General features: G+C 40.9%; 1 long non-coding RNA gene across 1 annotated transcript in view; it reads left to right on the top strand.

Moving 5' to 3' along the window:
• The window catches only part of LOC103743199, a 41,537-nt gene extending 31,364 nt beyond the window's left edge, over window positions 1-10,173 (top strand). The window contains exons 2-3 of the long non-coding RNA XR_607658.2: window positions 8,714-8,847; window positions 10,142-10,173. This is a non-coding gene — a long non-coding RNA (uncharacterized LOC103743199). The remainder of the gene's footprint in view (window positions 1-8,713; window positions 8,848-10,141) is intronic.
• The last annotated feature ends 3,678 nt before the right edge of the window (window positions 10,174-13,851 follow it).

Genomic DNA, 13,851 nt, shown 5'->3' with positions numbered 1-13,851 from the left:
AGATGCTCATAGTCCCCTGGAACTAGTTGACCTAGGAGGGCAAGGAGCAAAAACTGTCCTTTATGTCCCTCTGAAAAAATTATTATAGGCCTCAAAGTATGTCTGTTAAACATCAAAGAAGGTTAGTTTCATCAGTCTGGTACTTTTAATTACCATGTGCCATATAGATAAAGCTTGGGCAAAGACCAAATACTCTCAGATAAATCTTGCATAGACATATATTCCATTCTTTGATCTGATTGTACATATAATTTGTCAGTAGTTTGTTGGACTAATATGGTTCCCTCTGGATTTTTAAAACTAGCTAGGCATTATTTATCTCTTGCATTGTCTAACCCTTCCACAATGGTTTCCCCATTTAAGGTGTCCCTGTTTTCCCCATTTCTCCCTTAAAAATATCCTTCTCCTATGGTCCTACCTCTCTTGAGCTCCTTCATGTTTTTAAATAGTATTCAGCACATTAACTTTTGAAGGAGATGAAATCTTATGCTATACTGGTTTGTGACGTTTGCAAACTAAGAACCTACCAGGACTTTGAACTTGAGGTAACCATAAATATATGGAGGTGTCCTTTTTGTCTCAAACATATCCAAATGAGTATTTTACTCACATTTTTTATTTTACAGACAAAGAAATAGAAGCCCAGAAAGGTTATCTGACTTGTCTAAGGTTGCAGGGTTGTTCAGTGAAAGAGATGGATATAGAATCATATTTGTCTAATTAGATCCATGGATTCTAAAGATCTAAGAAGACCGTAGAGAACTTGGCCTGTGTACTCAATTTAAATTATGTGAGACTCTCCTTACCTGTGAGTTGCATGATTTAGAGATACTAGATGGTTTTGACTTACAGGCCATGATATTCAGATTTGCCTTTGGAATATTTTCTTCCAAACTCAATCCACATGGGTCTAGTGAGACTTACTCTGTTTCCAGAAATATGTGCTTGAGCTAGACTTGGCCAATCAAAGCACTACATTTTACTGGCCACAGTTAGTGGTGGTGATTATAGGACCAAAGCTACAACATGAAAATTAGATAGATTTAAAATATATAAATGCAAATTTAAGCATATATCTCTGAAAATTTACTAGAACAACTCAGAAAAAGAAATTCTTCTTTCAGTAGTCTGTCAATCAGTGTGCCACCGGAAGAGGTGGTCCATTTAAATTAGATGAGTAAAAGAAGTCTTTTTAGAGAGGGTCTTTGTGCAAAAGGACTATAAAAAATAATTCAGTGTCCGAGGAGAGGTAAAAGAGGAAAATGGTCTACTCTCAGCATTGCAAGTAGTCAGATCAAGAGCCATACAGAAAGGCCACTCTTGGTCATGGGAGGCAGACAGCTCAAAGTGAGGGAGTCTCCTTAAAGGATAGTTTGACCTTCATGGATAGTTTCACCCTTCCTTCATCCCGCCAGGGTTTGCTTTTGACCAAATTGTAGCCAAGAGCTGGGAGACACAGAGATATCTTTATGTAGACCGTTAAAGGCAGCCTCTTAGGGCACAAAACTGGAGGAGCAGGCTGGAGAATGGGCAAGAAAGTGGAGATTACAAGTTTAACATGAGATGCTAGGTTACTGGGATGAATTTTTGTGGCCACCTTCACTCTTGTGAGGGGAAGCTAGGACTGACATAAGACAATTTCAAAAGAGTATAATTACTAGACAGGGTATACAGACACCTATGACATCTAGTGAGTGCCAAGATATTCCTGAACATTCTTTCCTGATCTGGCTATATCCATTAACCATAAATCCCTTTCATATTTAAGACATTTGGAATTTGAGATTAAGTCATTTGCACTGGATACGCAGGGGTCCCACAGCTACTGGCTGCACTTAGAGAGGGTGGGAAGCCATGCCATTCACTGCTGGGAGGTGTTAGTCAATGGGCTGGAACCTCCTGAGCATCAGTTCCACTTAAACACTCTAAGGAGTGAAGAAGTCTCATACTTCAGTAAGTAGCCTTTTTCTTGTCTCACAAGAAAGACTGATAGAAATTTTTCCTTAAAGTGAACCAAAAATCCATCTGCAATAGTGTTTCCAGATTCCTCAGAAGTATTAATTTTGGGAACTTGGAAATAAATAACTAGAATCTCCTGTAAATCTCAGAATTTTAGATTACTTTTAACACTACTCCTATTCTTAAATAATTACTGTGGCTATATAGAAATGTAGTAAAATAGAAATATTAATTTTAGTAGTATGTACAAAGCACAAAGTCTGTACTGAATATTCAAATACTTAGAACCATAAAAATCACCAGATGAGTGAAATAATATGACATTAAGATCTGCTCATAAGGATAATAGCACCATGCAAAACCATGCATCACAACTCCCAATTTAGGAGATTATTTTGCTCCCAAAATAATTATTATTTGGCATATCTATTATGGGATTTGCATAAAGTTTATATATCATGCCCATACAGTTATTAACACTGACTTGTTGCTTAAGAATGCCTTACCCCCCCATCTAAATAGTGCCTAACTGGTGTAAAAAACAGAGGGAATCATATTAGTTCAAAAACCTACTAAAAAATTACACATACATTATCTCTACATGAGTCCATGTGTGTAACTGAAGGCTATATAACAAGAAACAGTGGCTGACAGGAAAAACCTTCCTTTGAGTTGTTGACCAGGGTAGTCCAAGAGACTCCCCAAATTATACAGGCTGTTGCCACAGCCCTTGATTGCCTGCTCTCAGAACTTGAAGGTAAGACCCCCTTACTGAAAACAAGGTATACTTTCAGACACGGAACTTGGAGCAACAGAACTGGAACTGACCTGGAAGCCACCTAGTTTTGGGGAACACTATGCAAGCTGCCAAGGGAGATCATCATGAAAGATCTAATCCCAGCTTTAAGTCCTAATAATCACAATGACCAGCACAGCAAACTATATTGGGGCAGTAGTAGCACTTTTATCTTTGGGGTAATCAACAGCTACTTAATTGGACCTAAAACCCACTCAATGGGAAGGAAATCATGTGTGGTACTGTAAACATAGACAAATACATATTGCTGAAGATCTTAGAGAAACCCCCAAGGCTGTCACATCCCTGGACAACTGTAATTTCTTACTATGTGCTGAATATGGATCCTTATATTTGCAGACAAGTATCCTAGTTACCACTCATCAAAGAAGCTCCTTTTGCAACAGATGAAGACTATTATAGAGTTCCACAACTGGTCGAACACAGAGATTAAATGTCTCTGGAATACTGAACCATAAGCGTCACATCTACAATGGAAGAACTACATCTAAGACTAATGGAACATAGTGGAACATGGGATAGAGAGAATACTAATGAATCTCTCAACTCTCATCAATGAAACTCTTTCATGCAACAGAAGGCAATGAACCCAGGGTTCAGGGAACATTGCAGAAGAGAGGGCAGAATAACTTTAAGAGCTGAGGAAGATGTGCATGACCATACGGAAATAGAGTCTTACAGGCTCCTGGGACCTTGTTCATATGAACTTACTGCAACAGTGTAAGACCCATGGCATCACAAGACCCATGCAAACACAAGCAGACAAAAACTAGCATTGAACTGTGGAAATGGGCAGTAAGCCCCAATTTTAGCTGAAGAACTATTGACAAGTAATTACTGCTGGGTGAGGAAGAGCTGATCCTCTTTAAGGATGTGACTACAGATAGGCTGGTCAGATCCCAGTGGATGAATTCGCACTGAGGATATCAAGGGACACTGACTTAACTCAATAGGCCTTAACATAAATGACAGAATGCAGGAAATTCAGTGTTGGGGGAGCAGAAGGGGATATAAAAAGGACTGAGATGTGTATGAAATACACAAAAATTCAATTAAAATATATTGAAAAAGAGACTGTCTTACCATTAATAATAGAAGGGGCCATAGGGAAACTCTTCCAAAGCAGCCTTGGCCATCGGCACAGCTGTTCCACTGCGACTCTTGCTCTGTGATGTGTTCTTGTGATTCCCGGACATGTGGGCACTGTCCTACTTTTCATTCAACTTGACAGCAGAAGGATCTTTTGAGCCATTGACACTTCTATGTTGATTGGTGACATTTAATTCTTTTTAAAATACATTTTTATTGGGGCTGGAGAGATGGGTCAATGGTTAAGAGCACTGTTTGCTCTTGCAGAGGACCTGGGTTCAGTTCCCAGCACCCACATGGTAGCTAACAATCACCTGTAACTCCAGTTCTAGGGGATCCAACACCCTCTTCTCGCCTCCACAGACTTTGCACCATACGGGTGCACACATTCAGGCAATACAGTCACACATATAAAATAAAAATAATAAAATATTTAAAAATACTTTTTTATTGATTCTAGAATTTCATACAACATATTTTATCATATTCAGACCCCTTACCCCATCTCCAGCCCTTTCTTACTACTCACCCTCCATATTTCGTGTCCTCCTATTCCTTCTTTCTTTCTTTCTTTCTTTCTTTCTTTCTTTCTTTCTTTCTTTCTTTCTTTCTTTCTTTCTATTTCTTTCCTTCGCTTTTTTTAAGGGCCTATCAATTCCAATCCATGCCTACCACATACTTCTGGGTGTGGGTTCCTGCCCTGGTGTCTGGTCAACCTACCAGGTGTCACACGCTCAAGGAAGACTGACTCTCTCTCCCCCAACATCCATTAGTTGCCAGTAAATTCTCAGCTAGGGGCTGGGGCTTCCATAGAAAAATATACCACTTCTTTGTATTTGCTAGAATGTTCTATGGCAGCAGCTCAGTAGTCATCCAAGGACTTGTCTTGTGTAGGCATTTGATTCTAGGTACTGAAGAGTTCAGAGAGCTATTTTCCACTTCTTGTTGTGGGTCAATAGCAAGCCTTTCATCAGCGATGACTGAATCAATACCTTTAGGTGCAGTCATATAAAAGAACTAAAGTGCGGGGTTAGGGGACAGAAATGCCGGGGATACACAGTGGAAAAAGGCCCTTGTGCTGCCTAAATGACATTTGCTTGTGAGTGACTCAGGTGCCTTATCCTAGCTCCTGTTCTCTAGACAGTATATTGCAGATATCCATCTGTGAAATGTTTCCCTTAAACCATCTCAGTTTTCAATTGCTACACAGCAAACCACCTAAGATATTAGTAGTGGATATTATTTACTTATTTATGGCTATGTGGGTTGGCACTTTTGATTGGGCCTATTCATTAGGTGGCTGCACTAACTCAGGCAGTTTCTGTGAACCAGTGGGTTTTATAGGGAGTGGTTGGTATATATGGGGCTCATCTTTGTGGCCGAAACAGTTGGGCTATCTGATAGCCATCTCCACAGTGTTTCTCTACCATGTAGTGTTTTATTTCTCAAGGTCCCTTTTTCTTTTTTAATAAAGTGACAATGTTCTAAGAGGGTCAGAATAGGGTTAAGAATGCATATTGCACAATGGTGAAAGTAGAAGCATTGTAAAGCAAAGAAGATAAAAAAAAAAAAAGCCAAACACGACAAGACAAAAACAAACAAACAAAGTAGCCAAGATGGTCAGGGCAAGTCACAAGGCCATCACAGAGAAAGTTTAGCAGAAGTGGATTCTTTGTCTTATGGTAGGAACTTCAAAGAACTCATAGGCATTCTCATGCCCTTATCTCCCATGTGTGTTCTCTGGTCACACGTATTTATATCCTTTTATACTCATCCTCCCTAAAGACAAGCTCAAGTCTCATTTCACCATGGTGCAAGCTTGAAGTCCATCCTCTCAGCACTAGATGCAGATGAAACTCCCTAATGTAATTCCTTGGGGACAATTGCTCTTGACACAGATCTATAGACTAATCAGACTAGATCTCTTTCCCATAGACATGCAACATAAAATGGTAATTTGAGCAAAATATAACTTCAGAATGCATTTACATTAAAGAAGGGAAGAGTGAAAGGCAGATAACAGTATCTGATCCACAGGAATTCTTCAGTTCAGTGAGGCTCATGCTGTTGGAGCATCCTCCTCCCATGATATGCCATATTCCTCGACGAGGGTTCAGTTTGTTTACTGGTCTTCTACCCCACTGCTCTCTGTACCACACTCTTCTTTTTTAATATAGCCATCGAGCGCTTTACTTTTTAAAAAAATTGTTTTTATTGAATTTTTGTGTACTTTATATAGAACATCTCAATCAATCTTAATCATCTTTATTTCCCCATCCCCACTGGCACCCTCCCATAGCTCCCCACTGGAATTTATACATTCTGTCATTTGTGTGAAGGCCTATTGTGTCAAGTTAGTATCCACAGATGTTCCTCAGTGCAAGTTCATCTACTGAGGTCCAGTCAGCTCATCCAGGGACCTTTGCCTTAGGAACCTAACCCCACCCAGCAGTAATCAGTTGCCAATATTTCTTCAGTTAAGATTGGGGTCTGCTGTCCACTTCCCCACTTCTATGCTGGGTCTTTGTCTGTTTGAGTTTGCATGGGACTTGTGTATGCTGACACCATTGCTGTAGATTCGTATGAGCAGGGCTCCAGGATTTTGTAGGACCACTTACTTTTTGATGAAATGGTCTGTATGTGCTACTGCCTGTTTCATTAGCTTACTCCATGTCCAAAGAAAGTTTGGGGCTCTGAGAGATCGATCGCTTTAAATAGTATCCATTCTTTTTAGTCCGTATTTGCAGTGTCCTTTTTTAAATTCTCTCCCCTCTCCTCCCTTCCCCTCCCCCTCCCTCCCTCCCTCCCTCCCTTCTTTCCTTCCTTCTTTCTTTTTCTGAGACAGTCTCCCTGTAGGCCCATCTGGTCTAGAATTTTCTATACAGACCAGGCTGGCCTCCATCTTACAGAGATCCTCCTGCCTCTGTCTCCTGAGTGCAAGGATTAAAGACATGTTCCACCATGCCTGGCTGTCAGTGTCCTTTTGGTACAAGTTTCTTAAACGTCTTATGGATATGTACTGGAGTGCAGTAAATATTCAAAATATGCATAAGTGAGTGAGTGTTTTTGAGGAGTATTTTTCTCTGCCTTTAATAGCCATTAAGAATGTTATTGGCAATGGCATTAAGATTTCAAACTCCTCTTTGCTACTTGAGAAAAATCTATCAGTCATTGACTTAAAATATCCGGATATCTTGTTAAAGAATCTCAGACCAATATTCATTTTTTAAGACCAGGATGACTTCAATCTCACAGAGATCCACCTCCCTCTGCCTCCTGAATGCTGGGATCAAAGCTGTGTACTAGTACAGCCTGCTTAGACCAGTAGTCTTAGTTTTGTGTTTATTTTGAGGCTAATTCTTAACTTGAGAGGCTTTTGCTGGCTGGAGAAGCTAAGGAGAGTTTAGTTTTTCAAATCTAGAACTTTTAAAATGAATTTGTATTCTTTTGTATATGTGTGTCACACACTCATGAAAGTGTTCTTCACAGTAATCAGATCTGCATATATATTTCAAAAAACAAATTAACTTGAAAATTAATTATTTATCTCCTCAAATCATATGCTTCTTAATGTGCCTTGTAGATAAAGATGCCAATTGGCACTTTGAAAGTTTATAAGGCAGATCTGTAAACTTATAGAACTATATGACATATATTCTTTTTTTTCATATTACCCCTAGGGACAGTTTTGACAATCATTTCCCCATTACATAATAGATTTTGCAGCTTATCTGTATGAATCCCTCTCTAAAGACTTTTGCTGCTCAGTCTTAAAGGTAATGTCAAATATTTTAAGTTTTATCTTCTACAGTTTTGCATTTCATACAGAATTTTCATATAAGCCAAAGATCAGTCAGGGAAAAAGCAGAGCTGATGTAATATTCAGATTAGTTTTAGGATTTAAACCTTACTTAATTGTGGAAGGTCCTAATGAAGTGAAGAGTCAAAAGTATAGGGACAGATGTCACTAACCCAGTTATTAAGGGCCTTCGTGCATGTGGGCAAAACGAGGTTCGAGCCAGGCACATCTAGCCCCATGAAGTGAAACCAAAGGGAGATTCTTGTGGTGACATCTGTGGGCATGCCTCCCTCTATGTGGGGACTACCTGTGTGGGTCTGCCAGCAAGTGTTCACTAGCACGCCTAGGGCAGCTGCCACTGTTCAGTAGTGTTGGTGCTCTGGGAGAAAAGCTGGAGGTGAGCTAAAAGTGAGGATCAGCTAGAAACCAGGGAACCTGTGCCTGGAGAGTCATGATCTCTGCTCTAGTGCCACTGCTTAGACTGCACACAAACTCCTCTCTTGGCTGACTCTCACTCAGAATCATATACAAAGGGGAATTCTGGGAAATGGCTTCCAGTTTATGAGTTGACAGTAAAGCAATCCAGTATAAACTCATACATATCTTGTGCCATCAATAGTTACAGGTACACACAGTGGAAAAATGGGGTGTTTTTCCTCCTGTTTATTTTCCCCAATTTCAAGTCTTTCTCTTCTTTTGATTATCTGAGACATAAATGTAATGTGGTTCATATTTCTCACAGGGGAAAAATTAAAATCCCTTATAACAGTGCCGTTTAAACAGCCCATCAGTTTTAATAGTGCTAACTGAGGATTATGTATAGTGTGCACTCTCTGCTTGTAACCATTGAATTCTGAGTTCACAGATAGGAATGTAATAAATAGAATTTTACTCTATCTTAATTGAAAATTAAGCCACTTTACAAGGGTGTTCATTCCTGATTTCCTCTGGGTAAAACTCGTGCTTATTTTGTTGCAACAACCCCCCCACCCATTTAGTCTAAAGGGTAATCATAGAAATTGATTCTTTTCCTATCATCTTTCTTATAGAGAAAGTTCAGTCTGCACTGAAGAACTGCTTCCCGCTTCAGGAGTGGTTTTAGAGAAAAATGGGACTTGAAATCATTGGACTTTTACAGATGAGGAAACAGCAGACCCAGCAGCATACCAGTACCATCATTTAGGTAACCGTTATCCCGTTTTACCAATGAAGAAAGGCAGGATATTAAAAATTAAACCACGCAACCAGGTGGTGGTGAGCCTGGGCTGGGGTCCAGATTGCTTGCTTCAAGTGGTCTTTTGAGACACCGTTTTTCTTGAACCATCATCTCCACTCCTGAGATGCCTGAGATATGTGTGGTGCAGCACAGAGGATCTGTCCATGAATCCTAAACTTAGAGGTGGCAAGACCAAGGCAAACATTCTGGAAATGTTCACTCTTCTTGCTAGAGCTCTTCAAAGCTTCTTCTGAAGAGGTGACCATGTAGTGGCTGCTTTGAACCCTGGGCCAGACATGTATTGTTCCTCAGGGTTCCTTTGTTCTAGCTCTTCTTTGAGTATGTTTGACGGTGTCTTGATTTCCTCCTTCCAACTTTGTGCCTATATTAGAGCACAGTATTTACTTATTTATTGTCTCAGGTCACTTTGATGTTAGATTCAGTTCTTCAAGAGAAATTCCCAGAGAAAAAATTTGTGGGTTCCACAGTTTGAAATATTGGCCCTTGTGGCAAGTATAGGGAAGTTTATCTTCCATTATTCAATTAGCTTTCTGCTTATGGCTCAATTGTGAACTCATTCACAGAAGGATTATAGTTTCTATATTTGGCTTCCAAGGATAAAGACAATGCCTGATTCCAAAACTTTCCATTTGTCAGTATGAAAGGGCATGAAGAGCATGCTCAGTTAGATCTGTCTGGCCAATGTAATAAGCATAGTCGTGTGCTCAGGAGCTGCACACTGGTGAGGACCTCTGTGGGAGACAGGCTTTAGCCTAGGGTGAAAGTCTTATTGACAGCCATACAGCAGGCCTGAGGCAACGACACAACCACTGGAGCCACAAGAAACGCTTTGTGACATTTGCTCCCATTGGCAGATCATGAGACTAATGCTTAGAGCTTGCCACTCCCTAATCACCACCCTTGGAATTCCAAATTGTAACACTTAGATAGTGCAACAGTCAGGGTCATGTGGTTTCCAGGAATCCAGGCTCTGTAATCTGAAACCCAGTATGCTAATGAGGCATCCTACCCACTATTCTGTGACAGGATGTTAAGTCTCTTATGCTAATAGGATGCTAAGTCTGTTATGCTAATAAGGTATCCTACTTGCTGTACTGTGATAGGATGCTAAACCTGTTATGCTACTAAGGTATCCTACTTGCTGTGCTGTGGTTGGACCACTACCCCTATATAAGCTTGTGCCTTCCTGCAATAAAGCAGACCTGTGTCACTGAATGTGCTCTCCTGTGTCTGAATGCAGCTCCGCTGATGCAGTCTCCTCACCAGCCAGGGGTCCAGGACTGGGCAGAAGCAGCGACGACAGAAGGCGGCACTGGGCGAGCAGAAGAGCGGCCTCAGCCCAGGGCGAGCGGAGGAGCAGAGGCACAGAGGCGCAGAGGTGCAGCCTCGACGCCTGTGAGAACAGAGGAGCGGCCACTGCTGGTGGTGACCGTAGACCTCCTCATTTTATAGATAAGGACATTGAGAGGAGAGTTGAAATGAATGACTCAGAATCACAGAGTTCTGTGTTAACAGGATAGAAGATAGATTTTGAGACAGATCCTTACCCCCACAGAATATTTCTACAGCAACTGTGTTTTTCAACACTTTTTTAAAGCTAAGCAAGTTTTTGCTTGAATGAAATGGTATCAAGTCTACCACATCAAACTTCTAGAACTTCTCTGACTATTGTTGGTGTTGGCAAGGGTAAGGAAGGCAGATGGAAGGGCCAGGGACAAACTTAATGCTCTCACTCAATCCACCCTCTGCCTCCAGCCTCTGGAGCCTCCAATCTTTGGAAAAGTTCCATGGAATACAGTTTGGAAAACACTGGGCTACACTGACTGTCCTTTCTGTCTCCTTTAACTCTATAAATAGTTAAATAAATTTACAAAAGAAACACACACACACACACACACACACACACACACATACACACACACACACCCAGTGTCTGTCCCCTCCTGTGAGCAGGAAGTTTTGTCCACTTGGTAACCCCAGTGGAGATCAGAGGAGTGAGTGTCATTTTCAGTCAGCAGTACAAAGTGACCATTCTTGCACTTTGACTGAAGACAGAGCAGTGAGTGGGGTGGGACTTCCAAGACACATCTGCAGGGCTGTATCTCACAGGAAGTGGCACAGCTCTTCAGAGATAAGTTTCACTGGGGAACAAAGGGGGATTTTGTTCACTGCCCTAAGAATGATGCATTGAACCTGGACTGGTATTTTCAATTCCTGTAGCTGAAAACCAGGCAAAGCAACCCAGCTTGCTGCTTCCTTCTTAACACAGGCAGAGCAGCTTCTGGATTTTCCTCCTCTTCCTTTCTAAAGCGGTCTAGACAGCATCCTCTCCTCCAGTTATGCCAGTCATTTCTGCCACCTTATTGTACTTCATAAAACCAAGTTTGAACATTTCTACTTGTGTTTGTTTGACTCATTTTCACCCTTTGGGGAGTTTGAGAATCTGAAATTGTAGGAGCCATTGTTAAGAAGCCAGTTTTTCTAGCAGAGTACCAGAGCAGCAGTGGCACAGAGCATTTTTTGTTTTGGGGAAAGCATGCTCTGAGTCAAGGCAGATTTTAACTTGATGTCCAGATTCCCTTCGGCTATATATTTGATTTTGACCTTGAACATTTGCTAAGATCTCTGTACCTTACTTTTCTAATTTGCAAAACAGAAATAAGATCCTTCCTACTCCCATTTTCAATTGTCAGATCAAACACTCAGAGGGTAGAGTGTTTTGCCTGAACGGGCCTAGAGCAAGTAAGAGCTAAGGATAGCTGGACAAGGCTCTGTATGTGCACTTGGAAAGCTGGGCTTATGGGCCCAGCAAGCACATGACTCTCAGTCCTGTGTTTCCATCCCAGCTTCAGAGGCACAGGCAGAGCACATTTGACTTTGCAGAAGCCATCCATTTCCTGCGAGATAATGAGGTGTGGTATGGAGGCCGGCAGGATTTATATGGCAGTTAAATGTAGTTTGGTATCAAAAGTATGATTACATTATTCACCGTGGCATAGCAAAGTTCACCTCTGCCCCCACACTTTTGGCTGGATCAGCAGATGTCGACCACGATTAAGGAAACACTGTCAAATATTTCTTTATAGTCTAATTTTCCTCTTATTCTCCTTTGCCTGTAGTGCCCTTGCCTCTGGGAAAAGTGACAACATAAACATGGCTTTTCTTACTGGCTTTGTCCTTCCTGGTTTTAAGGAATGATTTAGGAGTTCAGATTGGCCCTGTGGGAGGATTATCATCCTTGGCATGTGGGAACAGGCTTCCTAAGCAGGGTGTGAGAGGCAAAGTCTTTGGGTCTCAAGGAAGAGGAACTAATATTTTACAGTATAATCCATGTAGCCAGTACTGACAACAGAAGATGTAGGATGTACTGATATTCCTGCATAAAGTATTCATGGGCTTAATAAAGGGAAGAGGAAGAGCAAGGAGAAAGATGTCAGAGTACAGGGGATTTTAATTTCTTTTCCCATACATGAAATCATATACTGTTTGATGTGTATTTTAATTTTACAAGCTTTTTAGATATATATTACTTTCCTGTTTTCAGAAAAAGTATTGAAGTTTAGAAGTGGGGCATTGTTTGTGCCACAAAACCAGTAGAAAGAAACTGGTCTTGACATATGTGGTGTGTTAGTCCCGAAATTCTTTGCATAGCATCATGCTGCTTCTAAGACTTGCAGCAGCTAAGAGGCCAGGGCTGATGGTCATCTGTGGACATGTTGGGAGGTCCATGAATGAAGGAAAAGGATGTACTATCACACCACATAACTAAGTTGCAGGTGGAAGTGGGAAGGTTAAGACTATCCTCTGCTTGGGAAGAACTTTTCTCCTAGATCTGGATTCCTCAAAGAGTGGTCTATAGATCGTTGCCAACCTATCAGCTATTACTAGTCTATAAAAAGAAAAAGACCTCAAGCCTACTAAAACTCAGTTGTGTAAGTAAGTATCTTCTTATTTATACTGAGAGACCTTTTGTAGCAAGACATTTTGGATGAAGGAAGCAATGAATGGATTTGTATTGTGGTACAATCCTCTTACCATCTCTTGGGTAAATAGAGACAAACATTTGGCAGATTTGCTACTTTGCAAAACATTTTCTAGAACCATCCCATCCCATCCCATGGTCATGTCCCTCAAACTGCTTAAGGACCCTCAGGGGCTCTGTCTTCTCTCTCTGTTGGACAGACTTAACCTGAGAAGAGTTCCAGTCACCTATGAATTGAACCACAGGCCGCAAGTGTCAGATTTCTGGAAAAATACAATTTAAGACTTTGTGAAATGAGTGATTTTAAGGGATCCAGGCATTAGTTTTACTGGAGAGGTCTTTCAATGGAGGTCTCTCATGCAAACTCCCAGTGGAAACAAACCTGAGAGACCACAGGTTGGTCCATTGTTTTACGATATTATCTCCCGTCACTTTCAGAGCAGAAACAATATAGGATACATAGGAAATCTATTTCTCCCAGAAATTTATTCTGAGAAAATAAAATTTGAGACCTTGATCAATAATAAAAAAAGTGCTTTATTCTTAAAACAAAGTATATCAAGACAACTCTTTTTTGGTTAGGACAGATGCTGGAAAGGTAACATGGAAGGCTCATGTGTCTCATTCCCATAGCATGCAGAGTTAGGGTGGAAACAGTTCTACAGCAGACAGTAAAAAATGCTTTTGCATGCAGGACTGAGGACCTGAGTTAATGGGATAGCATTATGGGAGGAAACATATGAAGTCTTTAACAGAGACTCACCACACACATTTGCATCTTCTTGACTTTGTTTACAGCAAGCTAGACTTGACCACCCTTCTCTCCCGTACTCTAGCAATTCTTCCTGAGGCTTCCAGATCCAGCCTGAGCTTTATCATTCCCATGAAGTCTTCTACTTTCTCAGAGAGAACATCTAGGCTTGCTGCTTTGGGGTTCCTGTATTACAACTCCATCCTCAGGTGTTGGT

The sequence above is a fragment of the Nannospalax galili genome, unplaced genomic scaffold (genome assembly GCF_000622305.1).
Source record: "Nannospalax galili isolate Female #2095 unplaced genomic scaffold, S.galili_v1.0 scaffold71, whole genome shotgun sequence".
Taxonomy (NCBI): domain Eukaryota; kingdom Metazoa; phylum Chordata; class Mammalia; order Rodentia; family Spalacidae; genus Nannospalax; species Nannospalax galili.
Note: the sequence above shows the minus strand (reverse complement) of the source record. Positions and strands in the feature narration are given on the sequence as shown.